Source organism: Lissotriton helveticus, chromosome 3_2 (genome assembly GCF_964261635.1).
Source record: "Lissotriton helveticus chromosome 3_2, aLisHel1.1, whole genome shotgun sequence".
NCBI classification, from domain to species: domain Eukaryota; kingdom Metazoa; phylum Chordata; class Amphibia; order Caudata; family Salamandridae; genus Lissotriton; species Lissotriton helveticus.
In genome coordinates, this window is record NC_136062.1 from 339,152,577 (window position 1) to 339,170,814 (window position 18,238).

The window sequence follows — 18,238 nt, forward strand, 5'->3', positions numbered from 1 at the left end:
TGACGTACCGTACCCCTTGGTCGATGACGTACATGCGGCACGTATTCCACTGGTGTTGTGCGGTGACGTACCGTACCCCGAGGTCGATGACGTAGGTGCGGTACGTCTCTGTATTGCACTGGTGTTGTGCGGTGACGTACCGTACCCCGTGGTCGATGACGTACATGCGGCACGTATTCCACTGGTGTTGTGCGGTGATGTACCGTACCCCGAGGTCGATGATGTAGGTGCGGTACGTCTCCGTATTGCACTGGTGTTGTGCGGTGACGTACCGTACCCTGAGGTCGATGACGTAGGTGCGGTACGTGTCCGTATTCCACTGGTGTTGTGCGGTGACGTACCGTACCCCGAGGTCGATGACGTAGGTGCGGTATGTGTCCGTATTCCACTGGTGTTGTGCGGTGACGTACTGTACCCCGAGGTCGATGACATAGGTGCGGCACGTCTCCGATTTGCACTGGTGTTGTGCGGTGACGTACCGTACCCCGAGGTCGATGACGTAGGTGCAGTACGTGTCCGTATTCCACTGGTGTTGAGCGGTGACGTACCGTACCCCGAGGTCGATGACGTAGGTGCGGTACGTCTCCGATTTCCACTGGTGAAGTACGGGAGTGTGTGGCGCAACGTACCCAGACATTACAGTCGTGCAATGGAGATGTGCGCGTGTGGCAACACGTACAGGTATGTTGAAGTCCGTTGTACTCACCTTCTGCGCCGTCGTCGGTTTCTAAGTACGAGGTGGTGGCCGTACAGGATAGGGATGAGACGGACGATGGCGTTCATGTCCTGCTTGTCGCGTACCAGCGTGCGGTTCGTGCAGGAGTGTGGTTTTACGGTAGTTTAGAGCTCTCGTAGAATTAGAGCCGTACGGAGTGTGTTCTACACGGATCGTACTTCCTGGTTCGGGAGACGCGGTCTTTTTACGTCCGAACATGGCGTGTAACGTCAGCCGACTGCAAATCGTATGGACTTTCGATTCGGACGGCGTTTTTTCCGAGCCGTACGGAGTGGCGCTTTAGATTGTGATCGTACTTGCAGATTCGTACGTGGACGCCTACGGGTACAATTCGTACGGGGAAAAACGCTCCCAACCGCTATTCGGAGCGCTTTTTCACGGATCGGAATCGACGCCTTAATGTAGATCGTTGTAACACATATATATCTGCCAATAAGAAACCTATGCAAAGCTGTCCTAGTTTAACCACTGAGAACATAGCTGCTGCTATCATATAGCTAGCTACTCCAATTACATCCAAGGAGGATTAGCATCCAGAGTATTATATCTGTTTCCAGCATTCTTTCCGAATCATCCATATGCATGTACTGTGTCTATGCACATACAGGGTATTATTGTACTCCAATTACCCTTACTGCTCAATCAAATGGGGTACAGGCAGGTAGGCTTGTGCCAATTCAATTGGAGAATTTTACATAGGAAATAGTGACTATTGGATTCTGCACATATAAACTGTCTACTAGAAAAATATAAGACCTCCATTATCATGAAACCGTGGCACTACTGTGGTTATCTGTGTGTGTTTTTACAGTAATACTCAATTACCTTTCTCTATCTCCAGCATGGGCCCACAGTTCATGGTGGACATATTTTCTTCACAAATGCACAATTTTGTACAGAGCATGATGCAGTTGTCATTCCTTCCTGTGGCTCACCATTTTGATTCTGGTTATTCATCCATGCTTGAGGCTTGTAATGCCTGCTGGCTATGCCCACTGCCTTGGCTGTGTAGCCAAGCGACTATTTTAAGCTCAGGGGCATCAGGAGCTGCTAGCCCCAGGCCTTTTGTTTTCAGAGCCAAGCAGTACTGTTGCAACCTTTACTTAGATCAATAAAAAAACAAGTGTTCCATGTTTATTTGTGATGAGACAGCTTATGCCGGAGTACTTTCTAGTACCATTGGCAGTCTACCAAAAGTTCAGTTAATTTACTGTCTGAATCAAATCATCCTGCAGATAGTACAGCACATGATGCAGGAATAATCTGCCTGCGTATGGAGTTAATTGTATCTGTGTATCCTTCCTTGATTGTACTTATACTGAAATCCTCTGACACATCCCCCATTAGGGACAGTAGGATTACTTGGTATATTAGAAACCCATTTGTGGAACTAGCAGACTAAATTGGTATAAGCACAAATGAAGTTGGTTCCCGTGGACGTCATTTTGAGGTCAAAAGGGGTCTCAGTTGTGACCCCCTAGCCTGCCCCCTGCAACGTCTAGCAGTGTCACAGCGAACCCTGGGGAAAGGACAGACTGGCTTGCATTGAGCATTCCCCCCTGGGCCTCACTTAAAAAGTGTACAGAAAAGAAAGTCCCGTCCTGTGCTTTGAAGGGGTTAAATCATTTCAGAATGCATGTGAAGTCATTCTGTGCAAGAGCAGATGTAAAGAACATGGGATCGTGGAGACTTCATACATCTTAGTAATTGCACCACAGTTGGAGCCTCACTTTCAGCAATAAGCTAGCTGCTCTGACTGCAGGATGACTGGTTGTGCCTCTCACCCCTACAAATTGGGATAACAATTTAGCATGCATTATTTAGTTTTAATGTATAGTACCTGAGAGTGATGCATTCCAACTGATTTAGCTCACCACGTAGCAGTGCCAAATAATTAACAGCATATTCTGTCTGAAGCAACACGATTTCCCTCATGCAACACACAGTGTTGCCTTCCAATTCCAAGCCTCCTCACTCTAATTCCCCCAAATCTGCCCCACTGCATTCTGCCCCACTCTAATCGGCCGCACTCCAGTCGAACCCTCTCCAATCCAAAACAATATGCCCCACTCCAATCCATCCAACCCTCCTCAGCCCCACCGCAATTCAAAACAATCTGCACCTCCAGTCAGCCCCACTCCAGTCTACCCCACTCCAATCAACCCCACTCCTATCTGCCCCACTCAAATCCGCCTCACTCTACTTCACTCACTGCAATCCAATCCACTACACCCCAGTTCACCCACTCCATTGGATTTCACCCCACTCCAATCTACCCCCTTCATTTCAATCCAGCCCACACCAATCCGATCCAGCTTGATATAATCTACTCCACTCCAATCCACCCCACCCCAATCCAATCAATCCCGCTCCCTTCCCAATCCACCCGCTCTAATGTAATTCACCACACTCCATCACATTCCAATCCCAAACAATCTGCTGTCAGCTCCTGATAACCATGAGAGTGAAATAGTTCCTTGGCTATACAGTCAAGTAAGGGGGCATAGGCAGCAGGCATTACAAGTCTCAAGCATGGCTTTATAACCAGGAAGGAATGACAACAGCATCCAGTTCTATACACAAATGTGCATGTGTTAAGGAAATATGTCCACAAAGAACTGTGGGCCTATGCTGGAGACAAAGAGCTCATTGAGTATTACTGTAGTTCATTAACGGAAAAGCAAACACAGATAACCACAGTAGTGCCACGATTTCATAATGAGGAAGACCTTGTCTTTTTTATAGTAGGCAGTTTAAATGTGCAGAATCTAAATTGAAAAACACTGTTTCCTATGTAAACCTCTCCAATCAAATTGGTATAAGCGTACCTTCCTGTACCCCATCTGGCTGAGCCGTGAAGGTATCCAGAACACTCTAATCTGCCCCACTCCAATCCAAAACAATCTGCCCCAATCCAATCCATCAAGATCAATAGGAGAATGGATCACTTGAAACTACAGCACCAGGGTTTTTTATTTGGGGTGACCTCCTTAAAAAACCCTCATACACGCACGTAAGGGATGTGGTTGTATATCTTGGTTCTCCACCAATTAATGTAGCGTGGGTGCATCATCATAGGGTTTTTCTAGTTGTATGCAACCTCCACCCGGAGGTAACCACTGGCTGTGTAGCAGAGTTCCAGAAATAGTGCTCTCAAACAGTGATAGTGAGGTAAAAAATCCTTGGATCATCAAAGAAGGACTATTTTATTTAAAATTGTGAGTCAAGGATTATTAAAAAATACATGGTTGTGTAGATGTGGGTCGTGTTACTGGACCATCTATACATAAAGATTGGTCGACATGTTTCAGCCCCACTGTGCCCATCCAGGTCTATGGGGCTTTCCTCAGGACCAAAATGGAAATTAAAATGATACATGCACGATTTGTGTAGTACAGTGGTGAATCAGTTCTCCACTTTCTTTCTAATGAGGACAATAGTACCTGTAATCAAAAAAATATAACTAGATAACCATTCGTATTATCAACCCTATGGTTTTACTGAAAACTCTGTAAACACTAATTAAGTGATATGTTTGGAAATCAATGGGAAAATATGGCGAAAATCTCACTGAGGCGTTTAAGTTTGTCTTAACTATCACCATGTGATGGAGGATTTTTATCAAGTGAAAAGTTAAGATAAAAGAATTAAAAATCGGCGCAATTCATTTATAGAGCTTATTCCAATAATGTAATTATCGGTAAGCTAGTGGTTATTGTTTGTCATTGTTTACGTGTGAAGTGAGTTATGCGTTTTGAGCGTGTTAATTAAATGGCATTGTAACTCGTGGGTTTGTTTTTAGATGTTTGATTTAATACCCCTCTGGTAAAGTTTCATTTCATCAATATTATACAGTAAAAAGAACAACCTTCTCCGTGCCCATAACCGATAAGTGACCCAACCCATACCTCTAAAGTCTTGGTCTGTACTTCCTTCGGGGGTCAAGAGAGAGTTTCTCTGTCGCCTGTGATATGAGGGAATACAGTGTTAAAGGAACGATCTTACTTGGGATTCTCCTCGTGGCTCTCGCGGAATGACGGTTCTCACCAGCTCTGTGGGACTTCCCTGCTTGTGCTGCCTCTGCCCTGTTGTTCCTGAGTCCTTTTTATATTCGTTGTACCTACGGACACTGAAAACAGACTCCTGTGCAATGTTCGTGAAAAAAGAAAGGTTCATTATTCACGATCATATTTTTACTTGTAACGGAGAGAACACTTGCTAAAAAGTGGTGGCGATGGTTGGGGCTTTTTCCTGGCTTTCTCCTGACATCGCGGCTCTCGCAGCTGCCAGTTTCGGATGTGGCTCCGGCCCAGGTCCCAGGTCAGTGTTGGAGTTTCCTGGCCTCAGAGGGGGAGCATTTGGACGGCCGTGTTGGGTGGCTGAGCGGAGCTTTCTTTTTTTTCGGAAGGAGCACATCAGTGGAAACTACATTGAGCCCGCGATCAGCTGCACTGCCTCCCTTACGCAAGGCAGCGGAGAGAGATTCAACCCAGCAGGGGGAGAAGCATCTTTGAGCTGCCTGCTGTTCTCCCTTGGTTAAGGGGTGGCGTTGGTTGCTACCTGGCATCTGGTACCTGCTGCCTAGAGGTAGTTTTTTTCTCCAGTCTTTTCTCCTTTCTTCTAATTTTTGGCTGGCCAAAAAACCGAGCATAAGCACCCACAACCAAAAGAAAAAACAAAAAAGGGGGAAGAAAGCGAAGGGTCTTTGCCTTGCCTCTCTTCTTGTTTGTGCAGCCTAGAGGTTTTAAGGGAGTGCCATATCTGCACCTATTCGTATGACATTTTTGGGGGCGATTTGTTGGTCTTTTTTTTTTTTAGTGGTTTAACATCTATAGCATTTTTGCCTGATCCTCCAAGTGCTTTGAGGTGGCAGTTACTTCACGCTTGCTGCAGAAACAGCAGCAAGGCCTGCTGCATTGGGGCTGGGCCGCCCTGGAGCTCCGTAAGGGTCGACGGATTCGGAGCCTGCTCCAAGCTACTCGAGGCTCCATGGAGTGCGTTGTAATTAGCTCAACCACAGAGTTCCGGGGGAAACAGACACCTGATGTTTCCACTATTAAGGTGAGCGCAGAGCAGGGAGGAGCACAAGATGTTTCAGCGCACTTGGCTTCTACGAAAGCTGGTCCAGGATTATGGAAGAAAGGCAAGTGTGGTGTAAAAGTGAAGAACTGCTCTAAGATATGTGAACCTCAGACTGTAGGGGATACTGACCCCCCTTCAACAGCTAATATTTAAGGCAGGGTCTCACTGAAAACATAGAAGGGAAAGGTATTGAACCGGATTTGTGTATAAAACCCCAGACTGAGATATATGAGGGAGATGAGGAGAGATTATCACCACTTGTTACGACTAAGGGCGCAAAAAGCTGGATACAGGGGGTCACAGCTCTGCTGGAGTGGAATTTAGAAATAAGAGCAAATCTTACTCCTTTTTGAGTGCTGAGGTTAAAGCCAAAAGCTCAAAGGGGGGCAAGTCAGCAAAAGACGTCAAAGCTGCTATTTTTGGCTCGAACACAAATGCAAAAATTACGCCTTCTTTAAGATCCTACTTTAAAGTGGTTCCTCAAGTCTTAGACTTAGTAAAAGAGTCTTCATTGTTTGAGCTTAATATACCCTGTCTACCAGCCCTAGCAGCGGCCCCTGTTCCTATGTCTCTACTGGACTTAGAAGGAAACTTAACGGGTCAGGTCAATACGCCTTCTGGTAATATGGCTTCAGACTCTACCCATGAGTCGGAAGGAAACTTAACTGGTCAAGACAATAAACCTTCTGCCAATATGGCTTTATATCCCACCCACAAGTTGGAAAATGGTTTAGAAGTTGAAAACAGGTCAGAGGACCAGGTGGACCAGAGCGATCTTCAGCAACAGCAGGAGCAGATCCCAGGGTCTCTAGAGCCTTCAGATGACGTAGATCTACCTGACACAGGGGTATACTTCAGGTTGGATTGGCCCCATTGGCAATCGGCCCGCGACATGAGTCTATCTCTACTTCGGCTGAGACCTCACTACAATCCATTTTTGCATCTTTGTCGCTGGACATAAAAAAGGGGTTTGAGGTCCCCGCAGCTAATCAGTCGGAAATAAGGAATTTTTGTGAGAGCCTTGATAACAAGATCGATGGACTCAACTCCAGGACCACGGGTTTAGAAGAGGCTGTGGTGGGTCTTTCAGTATATCTAGACCAGGCCAAGACTGACATCGCGCTCCTTAAGAAAGAGGATCTTGCCCTCTCTGAGAGAATGGAGACATTAGAGAATAATGCGAGGCGTAATAATATTCAAATCCTTAAAGTCCCTGAAGGGAGCGAGGGCTCTGATATAAAACAATATATCATCACACTCTTAAAGGACTCTACACCTAGAACAGACAGTGGAAAGTGTGACTACGGACATTCAAAGAATCCATAGGGATCCTTTTAGGAAAAGTCCGCACAGAACAAAACCCAGGAAAATCCTAGTCAACTCTCACACTTATGCTATTAAAGAGATGATCCTCAGCCAGGCCCTTATACAGAAGTCCTTGAGTGGGAAAGGTTACACTTTTCAAGTCAGGTCAGATCTCTCCAGGGTAACCGTTGATAAACAATGGGAGTTGGGGAGGAGATTAGATGCTTTCAAACAGTTAGGTGCCTCTGCCCAGCTTAAGTTCCCAGCCGCTTTAAAAATTATGTACAACAATAAAATGTACAACATAAGATCAGTTCAAGCGGCAGAGAAGTTGCTGTTGGCTTGGGGCAATAAGAAGGGTCCACCTAGTTAAACAGTGCTTCTATGTGTTTTCTATGTATTTTCTTAATCCTAACTACCTCTAAATTATACAAGGAAACTTTTGAAGAGTAGAAATTAGTTTGTTTCACATAACACAAAATAAGAATAAGTGGCCCCCCTTCTCTGGTGCTGAACTAAGTAAGAACGGGGAAGGAATTAAGAAGTTAAAAAAAAAATAAGAAGAAAAAGAGAGAAGGGAGAAAGTAAAAAAAAAAAGGAAAGAGAAGGGGGAAAAAAAGAAAAAGATGGTTGGGAGTTCACAAACCCTGAAAACTCTGAATTGTACTTAGTTACCCCACATATACCTCTAGATATCTCGGGCTCTCTGCAATTTTCTTTTTTGGCTGTGAGCACCCGGTAGGGGGGCACTATCTTCTGGACTCGTTCCGGATAGACAGGGCAGGGGGGTGGGGGGTGGGTGGGTAGTTTGGGTCACGGGGTTAGTGGGTGGGCGTTGCAGGGGAAAAAGTTGAAAAAATTCCTCATTTCTTTCCTGGTGCTACCAGTTTGCTTTTTCTGTTTTAAGGTGATCTTTGGCTTGGTCTGGTTAATGCAGTGTGGTCTCTTCTTAGTTGATCATAGCATTCCTGGGGTGTTAGGAAAGTTGTGTCTTATTTATGAATAGTCTGCAGATTTTTTCCTGGAATATCAATGGCCTCTGCGCAAGACCTAGAAGAGATAAGATCTTGCAATTCCTCCGTGACTGTGATGTGCAGGTCATTGTCCTCCAGGAGACCCATTTGACAGAATTAGAATTGTGCGATTTGGTAAAGAAGAATCCGTGGATTGATTTTTTTATCACCACAACTCAATTAGCAAATAACAGAGGAGTTGCAATCTTGTTTAAAAAATCATTAAAAGCCCTCTTGATATCTAAATTAACAGATCAAGGTGGTAGATGGGCTATATCCACAGTTAGTATTGAAGGGGCGCAAATTACCTTTGTTGGTTATTACGGCCCGAACGTGGATGACCCTTCTGTCTTAGATTCTGTCTTTTCTCTCTTGCTCTCTTTTCCTGAACCTGTTATATTTGCGGGCGATTTCAACATAATCCTTGACCCTCTTTTGGATAAATCCCCACACAATCGGGCATTGACCCCTTCCAAAACCAGGTATCTCCTGCTGGCCAACATGAAACAGTATGGATATGTAGACATCTGGAGTGTAATGTCTTGACGAAAGATGGGTGTCTCATTTTGAAACCATAAATATTGACACCAATCCAGGATTGACTACGTCTTGGTCAGTCAGTCATTGAAAAGTAGGGTAAAGAATATCAACTACCTCCCCTCACATCTGTCAGATCATTCTGCAATATCAATGGTATTGACAGACCTCTCCAAACCAGCCCCTAGGAGCTGGTCGTTTGATCGCTCACTACTTTTAAAACAAGATGCCATCTCGTTCTTGGTACATGAAAGCAAGTGTTTTTTCGATTCCAATATTGGTACTGCTACCCCAGGTCTTGTATCGGATTCTTTTAAGGCCTTTCTTAGGGGCTAAATTACTAGTAAGGTCTCTCATATGAGGAAGAGGCACAGGGAGGAGATATCTTCAAGGGAAGATGAAATAGGGAGGCTCCAAAGAGAAATTGACCTACAGGCTTCAGGGACACCTGTCTTATTGCAAGATCTCCAAGACAAGCTAGTTCGAGCCAAGGGAGATCTAGGCACGTGTATTACAAAGATGGGAAGTTAGTAAAATCTCCCATTTTGAATATGGTGAAGGTGCAGGGAAACTTCTATCTTGGAAGTCTAAGACCGATCAGGCCCGCAATAACATCTCCTCAATTACCCTTGATGGTGTGGTGTATTCTTTGGATGAAGAAATCAGAACAATTTTTAGATCCTTTTTTCAAAGTATATACAAGGAGGATAAGGATATCAACGAAGAGTCTATTGCGGACTGGTTAAACAGGACACCTTTGCCATCTTTGACCTCTGAGCAATCAGCCTCTTTAGATCAGACGATTACACAGGAGGAGGTCAAGAAAGCCATTATGAGTAGCAAGTCCGGGAAGGTGGCAGGCCCGGAGGGCCTTCCTACAGAGATTTATAGGCTCTTAGAACAGGCGATCATACCATTTTTGACCTCTATATTTAATCATATCCTCTATTACAGGTTGTTACCTCCCCCCTCTTTGGATAAAGCGTCAATAGCTTTAATCCTAAAACCAGGTAAAGCAACATCCTCTTGCGGGTCATATCGTCCAATTTCCATCTTAAACGCGGACTATAAAATATTTGCTTCAATATTGGCCAACAGTTTAGGTACGGTTGGGGGCGGCATTTTACACCAAGACCAGAGAGGTTTTGTCAGGGGTCGGCAACTTTTTGAATTGACCTACGATGTAATAGGTGCAATTGATATTGCATCATCCGCCCGCATGCCCCTGGCCGCTCTTACGTTGGACGCAACCAAGGCCTTCAACAGGGTGAATTGGGCAATGTGGGAGTAGGATTTTGCTGAGCAGTAGGATTACTCTACCAAAACCCTTCAGCCTAACTCTTGGTCAATGGAGCATTAACGGACTATTTTAACATCACTAGGGGAACACGTCAGGGCTGCCCTCTTTCCCCCCTCATGTTCGAATTGTATATCGATCCCTTCCCTCAACGATTGCGGGAAGATACTATCATCAAGACTTTTAGTTATGGGGGTGGGAGAAAAAGGTGGCTCTGTACGCGGATGATATCCTGATATTTACCTCAAATTTAAGTACAGCACTCCCCTCTGTTATTGAACTAGCCACAGATGTTGGTTGAATCTCGGGATACAAGATTAATGCCTCTAAAACAGAGATTATGACCTGGAATCATAATGATTTAGATGTGGGGGTCCAGTCCAGCCCGAAAATGCGATATTTGGGCATACAAATCGTCCAAGATATTAATAAAATAGTAGAGACCAACTTCTCTGTTATAGCCAAAGAATGCCGAAGACTTATGAATTCCTGGTCATCATTGCCCTTGTCCATTTTGGGAAGGGTTAACCTTATAAAGATGACCATATTGCCGAAGACCGCCTTTTTATTTAATACTATTCCTCTTTATTTTGAGCCGTCACTTCTAACTAAATTACATACACACATTAACTCTTTTATTTGGGCCCACTGCAATTGCCTTGAAAAAGCTGTGGCGCCGCAGACAGAAGGGAGGGCTTACAGCCCCTGATCTCCAACTGTATGCATGGGCATTCCAACTCACCCATTCCCACATGCTCTTAAAAACACCTATTAATACAGGGATTGGCTGTATGTTTAGTTCCATGCTCAGTGGGGCAAAGCTAGCACAGGATGGGTTTCTTTTTAAGTTTGGGGACCCTACATTAAAAAAAAAAATTGAAGATTCTGCAGGGAATGGCCAAAACTTGGACCAAGGTTAGAAATTCCATTAAACTAGTATATTTTTCTAGTAAGGCTCCTTTATTGGATTCACCAGGGGGCTCTGGCTGGCTTAAAGACAGCCTTGCCTTGCCAATGAGAGAGGCTGGGTGTGAAGTTTGGGGTGACCTGTTTGTCAATGGTGTATTAATACCCTGGGCTTCAATGAGAGGAAGAATAGGCCCCATTTTTTCGAGGTTTAAATTGGGCTAACGCACAATCCATCGCTAAGTTTAGACCTCTGTTAGGGGCTGGTAACCATTTATAACAGCAGCTATTGGATAAAACTCTGGCAAAAAAGGAGATATCATTCTGGTACCATTTAATGCTCGAAGAGATCGATGGCGATTTTAAACTGCTTGAAAAAGTCTGGGCGAGTACTTTTCCGGACCTTGATGTGGAGAGTCTTTGGTTCAGCTCTTTTCAGATATTATGTGAAACAGTTAAACCAGCATGGCTTCGTCGTGACCATCGATTTTCCCTACACAGGGCCTACTACTCACCGCAAAGGCTTTCAAGATTTTCTATAGATCAATCGGTTGCCTGTGCGAGGTGTGAGGCAATAGCAGCCTCGGACTTACACATGTTTTATGAGTGCCCTCTCTTGTCTCAATTTTGGGATTCAATTGGTTCTGCACTTGCATTTTCCTTGGGTTGCCAGATCATGATAGATCCTGTACTGGTAATTTTTGGAGTGATGGAGGGGGTAACTGGCTGTTCTAAATATCTTCTCTTCTATTCTATTCTCCTGGCCAGAAGAGAAATCTGTAAAAAATGGAAGGACCCCATACCACCATCCCTCTCCGACTGGCAGACATCGATGTTACAGGTCTCAAAACTCGACCTAGTGAAACCAGGGAATGTAAACAAGAGAGCCTTTTTGGCACCTTCTGAAATGGAACTAACCTGGAATCCTATAGGTTGTTCCCCCCCCCCTGTTTTGTCCAATGATTATGCTGCCTTTGGTCCCCTTCGCTCCCTATGTTAACTGGCATATCCTGTCCTACTGATCTCGATCTATTGGCAGGTATACCTGTGCAGCAAACTCGTGCCCTAATAGTTGCATATTGTGGGTCCTGGGGATCGTGGCTTCACTGATTAGGAGACCCAGAGGCAGTACGGGGTCACCGATCCAGTTATCTGAGGCAGTGATTCGCTTTCTGCTTTCGACCTCAACGGTGCAACCAGGGTAGTTAATGAGGACAAACCCCCCCCCAAAAAAAACGCATAACTCGCTTTACACGTAAACGATGACAAACAATAACCACTAGTTTACTGACTCAGGAACAACAACCGCCACTTCCGGGGGCAGAGGCAGCACAAGCAGGGAAGTCCCACTGAGCTGTTGAGAACCGTCATGCCACGAGAGCCACAATCAGAATCCCAAGTAAGATCGTTCCTTTAATACTGTATTTCCTCCTATCACAGGCGACGGAGAAACTCTCTCTTGACCCCCGAAGAAAAGTACAGACCAAGACTTTAGAGGTATGGGTTGGGTCACTTATCGGTTACGGGCACGGAGAAGGTTGTTCTTTTTACTGCATAATATTGATGAAATGAAACTTTACCAGAGGGGTATTAAATCAAACATCTAAAAACAAACCCACGAGTTACAATGCCATTTAATTAACACGCTCAAAACGCATAACTCGCTTTACACGTAAACGATGACAAACATTAACCACTAGCTTACTGATATTTACATAATTGGAATAAGCTCTACAAATGAATCGTGCCGATTTTTTATTCTTTTCTCTTAACTTTTCACTTGATAAAAATCCCCCATCACATGGTGATAGATAAGACAAACGTAAACGTTTCAATAAGATGTTCGCCATATTTTCCCATTGATTTCCAAACATATCACTTAATTAGTGTTTACAGAGTTTTCAGTAAAACCATAGTGTTGATAAGACAAATGGTTATCTAGTTATATTTTTTTGATAACAGGTACTATTGGCCTCATTAGAAAGAAAGTGGAGAACCGATTCACTGCTGTACTACACAAATCGTGCAACTATCATTTTAATATCCATTTCGGTCCTGAAGAAAGCCTCATAAACATGGCTGGGCACACTGGGGCTGAAACATGTCGACCAATCTTTATGTATATAGGGTCCAGTAACACGACCCAAATCTACACAACAATTTATTTTTTAATAATCCTTCACTCAAAATTTCAAATAAAACAGTCCTTCTTTGATGATCCAAGGATTTTTTACCTCACTATCACTTTTTGAGAGCACTATTTCTGGAACATTGCTACACAGCCAGTGGTTGCCTCCGGGTGGAGGTTGCATACAACTAGTAAAACCCTATGATGTTGCACCCATGCTACGTTAATTGGTGGAGAACCAAGATATGCCACCACATCGCTTATGTGCGTGTAAGACGGTGTTTTTAAGGAGGCCACCCCAAATAAAAACACCTGGTGCTGTAGTTTCAAGTGATACATTCTCCTATTGATCTTGATATATAGCCTGGAAGCTGATTGGATCTACACTTCTACCTCCCCCACTTTGATTGAAGAATTACCAATCCAATCTATAACATCTTCCCCACTCCAACCCAAAATATCTGCCCTTCTCCAATCCAGAACAATCAGCCCCATTCCAATCCAAAACAATGTGCCCTACTTTAATCAGCCCCACTCTAATCCACAACAATCTTCCCCACACCAATACAAAACAATCTCCCATCTCCAATCTGCCACACTTCAATCCAAACCAACCCATCCCACACCAATACCAATACACCCAGCTCAAATCTACCCCACAATAAAATCTAATCCACCTCACTCCAATCTAATCAACCTCACTCCAATCCAATCCATCCCACACCAATCCAATTTACCCCAATCCAGCCAAATCCAATCTACCCCAATCCACCCAACTCCCTCCCCAAAACACTCTACTCCAATCCAACACAGCCCAATCCACCATAACGCTACCCCACTCCAATCCAAAACATCTGCTCCACTCCAATCCACCCCACCCCACTACAATCGAATACACCAAAATCCAATCTACTGCACCCCAATTCAAATTCTCCAACCCCAATTCAATCCACCTCAAACCAATCCACCCAATTGAATCTACTCAACTCAACACAATTAACCTCATTCCAATCCAACTCACCACAGAGCAATCGAATCTACTCTATTCCAATCCACCCACCACATTGCAATCCAATCCAACCCTCTCCATTGCATCCCAATCCAATTCATCCCACTCCATTCTACTCCACTCCAGTCTACCCCACTCAGTTCACCCCAGTTCAGTCAACTCCACTTCACCCAGTCTACTCTAATCCATCACACTCCAGCCTTCCCCACTCTAGTCAACCCCAGTTCACACCACCCAACCACAATCAAATCCACCCCACCCACTCCAAGCTTATACACCCATCCAGTCCAATGCTGTCCATTCCACATCACTCTACTCCAATCCACTGCACTCTACCCAAACCCAAACCATTACACCCCAGTTCAGTCCACACCAATCGATACAATCCATGCTGCCCACCACACTCTACTCCACCCAACCCCAGTTTAATCCACCCTAAACCAATCCTCCCCACTGCAATCCACCCCCTCCACTTCAGTCCAATCTACCCCTTCAACTCCACTCTAATTCACCCCACTCCAAACCACCTTACTCTATTCCAACCACCCCACTGCAATCTAATCCACCCCACTCCAATCAGGTCCACACCAATCCAATACACATACTTCAATCTACCTCACCTCACCCCACCCCACTCAATCCAATCCACTCTGCCCCAATACAATCCACCTCACTACCTCAATGCACTCCACCCTATTCCACCCTGATCCACTCTACTCCACTTCACGTCACTCCTCTCTACAACACTGCACTCTAAGGCACTGCACTCAAAGACAATTTATATGCCACAGAACCACTGAAATCTACTACCCTCCACTCAACTCACTCTACTCCCCCTACTCTACTCTAGGACACTCCACTCCAGCAATTCCAGTCTGCAACATTCTACTCCCCCCACTCCACTCTGGGACAATCCAATCCACTGACAAGTGCCACATAAATTACCCTTGCAGACCCAAGGACAGCTCAGGTAAAAGGGAGAGCGAGGCACTTGGTGACCTGAGCTGACAGGGAAAGAAGGGGCATATTGTATATGTAGAGCTAACTGTGATACCTCAACTACATTAGAAGCTTCTATAAGAGTTTGGCTCACTGTCTTAAGCCCGCTCAGTTGGGCAATGCACCTGCCACAGGAACTGATTGATACAATGTTATTATACACCAAGGGAACTTCTGGCACTGTCAAATAAGGATTATGATTCTTTCCATAATGAGAATATCCATGTCAGGGAAAGATGGTACACACAACTGGTTTCTTACTACTGACCCTGACAGTTGAAAACATGGAATATGGTACCTATTATTTGTCAACAAACAATGTTGGGAAGTATGCCCCCTGTTGCTGGATGCTGGCTTCATATGTGACTCTGCTGGCTTGCTCGTCCACTTTTTAGCGTGTTCAGAATTTTGGAAGGTGCAATTATGTATGCAGCCTAAAAACTAAAGTTACAGTTTAGTTAATTAGTAATATCAAATCATTTCTGACAATGCAAGCACTAATGCTAATTACAACAATTCAGCTAAATTGGTCAAACGCTTTGAAAACAGAAATGAAGCACAAAATTGAAGGCGCAGTCCCATTATAATAAAGCATAAATGTTAACAAGTTTAGACACAGTCCCACTGAATGTATAAACACTGATCACAGGTACAGTTGGTGCCCCTTTAAATAATAACAAAGATGACAACTGTAGATAGCGACCAATTAATTAAAGTTGCAGGAGCATTGTAAGACAAGTCTAAGGTATGGCTGTGGAAACGTTTGCATCACTGTCGGCAAATACAAATAGCGATGAATTAGATATCAGCATTGTTGGCAGGTGCAGTGAAGGCCATACCCAAGAATCTCTGATTCTACCTGTTTATTGAAAGCACAGGCTTTAGGAAGCATGCACAATTGTAAGCCCTCAAGAAAGTAAAGCACATAGAGACAAAAAGGAGGGTGTCTGCTAAATCTATATAAACGGCAGTTGCTGAAGTCTACTTTTATAATCTTTCCCTAAAAATGTTCTACATTTTAACACACACACGGTATGCAATGTAGAGTTGTTGGTACATAGATTTTGATAGCTACTGATCTACTGAAGAATATCCATTTGATTCCAGTCACACTTCAAAACTTACTCCCAATGCAATGTGTTTATGGTGGTGTCTGCTGCATGTATTGGTTTTAGCATGCTGTTTTTAATTTAGAAAACAGAACTTGTCTGATATTTACCTGCTTGTCATTAGAAATTTGCAACCGGTATAATGGCTCACCTCTCCTTCTATTCCCATTATTTACTCAATAATGTTATGTTATCTCTCGATTTGCCCTTGCATTTTAGCAATACAACTACTCCCATGCTAATTATGGCCATCCAGTGCCCAGCCTGTTCAGGGCCTTCAAAACCTGTCTTCCTTACTGGAGAGCAAGTCTGACAAGCACTACCTCTATTGCAAATTGCTTTTGCTTTTAATGGTTTAGAAAGGAGACAAAAGTAATGGGAGACAGGAATAGAAAGCAAAAGGCAAAGTGGAAGTAAGATCTGAAAGTCAGACGACAAGAGACTTGAAGGGATGAAGAGAGGGGGAAGGTATCCAGAAAAAGAGAAAGAAAAGATGTAGGAAGAGCAACTGTGCACAAGAGAAAATGATTGATAGTGAGAAGGATCAAAATTTATGGTGATTGAGGAGAGAATGTGATGGGAGCAATGGCATGGATACTGGGAGAAATAATGAAGATATTGGAGGTAAAACCAAGAGAGTGTTAGTATGAAGGAGAGAGAAGAAAGACAGGCAGAGATAAGGTATAGAGGTGTCTTAGTTAGGAATGGGAGGTGAGTATTCCAAAAACTGAATGAGAGAGCAACAGAGGAATGATCTGAAAAGGAGATGAGGACATTAGTAGTAGTGTGTAATGAAACAGGTATGGTATATGGCACCATTTTCCATATGTTTGTTTTGAAAATTTCTTTGGTGAGCACTCTCCCTAAGCTCCCCTTGTACTTGTTAGGATAGCTCTCTGTGCTCACTCAGCACAGTATGGTGGTTGGTATATCACCATTTCCCAGAGCTGCTGATAGTTCCCATTCCAGCCTTGACTGGCGTCCGAGGTGGAGCATTCAGTGTCAAGGACACAGGTGTAGCTTGCCCTTCTGGGCATCACGGTGCCACTCTCCATTTTTGCATATTTTTTAAACGTGGACCTTCACTAGCAGCTGAGGTAATAAAAATAATTTTAAATGTAGATAAGAGTGTGAACATGAGAGTGAAAACTTGTGTATGTGTGGGTATTTGTGTCTGTGTGTGTCAGCATGTGTGAGTGTGGATGACTCAGAGTCGAGTGGCTTAGCAAACTATGAAAAGACATACATATTTAAGGGCTTATGAAAAATGTGCTTTAGAATGCACTATTTGCCCCAATATTTAAAAATATTTTCTCAGTCTCTGAAGCTCTCTGCACACTCTGTGGAGGAGTTTTAACTAATTTGCTTCACTAGCTACAATCAAGAGCATGTTTTGTTTCCCACCACCTTCGAAGATCATATCAGTACCATAATATAGGTGGAATCTAAACAGACCTTTATTTGTGTTGTATTTTCATATTAATGATACATATAATGGAAATGTTTCATAAACATAGAGATCCACCCTTAGATGGATTCAGAAAAAGGTACTCAAAGGTCACATGTGTTTCCTGCAGTGGTTGGAAGCACACAATGTTTGTTTGAATAGACCTCACACACCAAAAGGGCCCTTGGTGTCATGCTTCATCATGGGGGTCTTCCCACCCGCTGCGGGATGGGGCGTGCTACGACCTATGACTATGTGGGAGCACGGATTTTCGGAACTGTGTTGTGTAGGAAAAAGTGAGTGGAAGGGTCATGGGTGAGTGATAAAGGTGTATTAAAAAGTACCTGACTACAGTGGGTTGGAGGTATCCTGCTTTAATGAGCGATCACTCCTGTGTATGTCAACATGTTTTGAAGCTCACAGGCTTCTTCATAAGGACAAAAACAGATCCCTTCTGTTCTCACTATGTTATCGATACAATGTTGGTTGAGTAGGTGAAAATATAAAGTGATATATACAAGTAGTGTTACTAGGTGAAGAAGCAATGAATCATGCACAAAATACAATACCCATTACGGAATTCTATATGGTAATCTGAAAGAAACACAGTATTAAAAAAGCAAGGCGTGTACTGCATCCAACGATAATGTGGTGACCTGAAAGAAAAGTG